The following is a 2,900-nucleotide window of genomic DNA, read 5'->3' as shown; positions in this document are numbered from 1 at the left end:
ATATATATATATATAATCAGAATATATATAATATATATTGTGATACACATAAATTAATGCTTCTTTCAACTCTCACGGAGAAATTTCCTTATGCAGAAGGTGATGTTTAACACAGAGAACTATAACAGTATAATGTGTAGAGAAAATAATGAGATTACTTTATTTGTGAGTAGGGCACCTGTATCAAACTTCTGCCTCCAAAGGCTCAGGGAAGGGACAGAAAGATTGTAAGAGTCAGAGATGAAGGAACACCAGAAGAAAACAGAGATTTCAAGAAGCTGGTCAGTTACTCATATGATCTCACAGCAACTGTAACAATATGCGCAAGTCCAACTTAAACTCAAATAAGAGAAAATCCCAGCATAGGCATGGGGAAGTTGGTAGGACAACCCAGTTTTAGTTGAGGAACTACTGGCAACTGATGGATGCTGGGAAGGGGAGATTCAATCTCCTTTAAGGGTGAAAGGCTTGGTAGCTTAGTAGCCTGATGACTCTCCAGTGAACAAACCCACGTCAAATGGCATTTAGGGAAACAAACCTCTCTCTCTCTCATATATTGTATTAAAATTAGATAAAAATCAACAAAAAGCAAAATCAAAGAGCATTCATAATTTTCAAGAAGGAAAAAAAGGTTGGCATGTTTGTTTGCACCATGCATTTTCCTCCTCCTACATATAAACACAGTATTTATTTCGTGCATTTATCTAATAAATGTCAAGTATATTAAGAATTTTTCAATAAACAAAATACAAGAAATAAAAAAGAAACAAAATAGCTGAGGGCTAGTGGGAAGTGGTTTGTTCATTTTGAGTGCTTTCCTCAAGTAATTCAGGCAGTTCTTGTAAGAATATTATTAGTTTTGGGGCTGCAGAGATGGCTCAGTGGTTAAGAGCACCAACTGCTCTTGCAGAGGACCCGGGTTCGACTCCCAGCACGCACATGGCTGCTATGAACGTCCTTAACTCCAGTTCCTGCTGAATCCAAAGCCCTCTTCTGACCTCTGTGGCATTGCACGACATGGGTGCACTCACATACATGCAGGCAATACACTCATACACATAAAATTAAAATAATAAATAAAATATTTTTTAAAAGAATATTGTTAGTTCTTATTACAGTGATTTTTTTACAAAATATCAAGACTGTCTCTTCCTCATACCCTGGACTCCAAACTGGCATACAGTACTGCAATGATGGAATCAACAATGAGACGCTCACAAGTGACAAAATATTAGGATGTCTAATCTTCGACTTTTAGACTCCAAAAGTGTGAGTTACACAAATATCATTTCCTTATAGAAAATACAACATAGCCAATTTGTTATGGTGATGGAAAACAGACCAGTGTACCCAACAGTTCTTGAAATAGCAAGGTGTTATGTTCTCATTCTTTTTTGTGTAGTAACATGGATAAATGGTTGTGAATTCCTTTAAAGAAGATATAAAAGATCTACTGAAATACAGGCCTTGAGTGATGTTTTATGGTCTTTCCTCCTGGGGATCTAGTTGATATATTAGTTGGCTTTCTTTAAACCTGAAAACATTCTCAGACCTTGAAGTTGCATACAGATTGGTATTGGGATGACTACCGTAAGCTTATCCTGTTAACAATCTCCAACATGTCTATTAGCCATGACAGTAACTGTGCCCTCCTGGATTCTTTCCATTATGAACCACCTCATAATGTCTATTGCCTGCTGACAGAAAGAAGGATAGGTATCACCCACTGTGGGAATTAAAAAGCCCAGGAATGCGAATGCCTATCTGATTCTGAGTACTGACCTACAGAAAGAGCTGTAACTAATGTTCTCTCTCATACATGAATAAACAACAACTTCAGTGAGTAGGTTGTCCTATGCATTAAAGTGGAATATAATGCTATTTAAGTTTCCTGGTGTCATACGGGTTTCTTCCAGTGTTTGTGTTACTTGAATATTATTATTTTTTCCTTTACCACATGTCAGGACAATATAGGTAATTCTACTTCACTCATAATGAGTGGTCATCTTCTCTAATTTTCTAAACACTGTATTTGTAGTGTTTCCCCTATACTTTGATACCTTGTCAGGCACTAAGTTTTGTATCTACAGAGAAAACATCACTTAACAAACTGTTCATTATCTAGTCTGATGAAAAGGCCTCTTATTAAACACATTAAAACTTTAAATCCATATGTACTCCAAAAGAATATGAAGGGTACTTTGGCTATTTTCTTTAGCTTTTTGCCTGGTGGCCAGAAAAGGATACAAGAAATTATTTGCTCATAGGTAGAATGTGTTTTGATGAAATCCCTCTAATTCATTACCTTCCTTCAAATTTCCTCTTATCACCCATCATTATTCCTTCCCAATATCTTGTTCTCTTTTTTAAAGTATATATCCAACTTTTTTATTTACTTTAATTTTTTTAATATTTCATTTTTAATTCATTTTATTTATTTACACCCACTTCCCAGATAGCACCCTCCCACAGCCTCCCTCCCCCGACTAGAGCCCTTATACTCTGGTATCCCTGCTACTGTCTGCTGTGTTGTCAGCACCCCCAGCCATTCCCCACTACTTGCCCTTCTGGTGAATCTAGTCAGCCTATCTAGAGGTCTTTGTTTTAGGAGGGTCAGCTGTTCCTCAACTAGCGGTAATCAATTCTCAATATTCCTTTGGATAAGTATGCAACCAGACAAAACTACAGGAACCAAGATAATGGAAAGGAAACAGGGAGGTAAAGGAAAAGAAATAACACAAAAGAGAAGAACAGTAGGAAACAGGCCTTAATAAGGGAGATATGGTTAAAAACTGGGTTAGTTTAAGGGAGGGTAAAGGGAAGGGTATACAAGGAACCTAGGGGATAAAGGGAAAGAAGGAGCTCAAGAGAGGTAGGACCATAAGAGAAGGGTATTATTA

The sequence above is a fragment of the Nannospalax galili genome, unplaced genomic scaffold (genome assembly GCF_000622305.1).
Source record: "Nannospalax galili isolate Female #2095 unplaced genomic scaffold, S.galili_v1.0 scaffold586, whole genome shotgun sequence".
In the NCBI taxonomy this organism is placed as follows: domain Eukaryota; kingdom Metazoa; phylum Chordata; class Mammalia; order Rodentia; family Spalacidae; genus Nannospalax; species Nannospalax galili.
The sequence above is the reverse complement of the archived record's forward strand: the minus strand, read 5'-3'. Positions refer to the sequence as shown.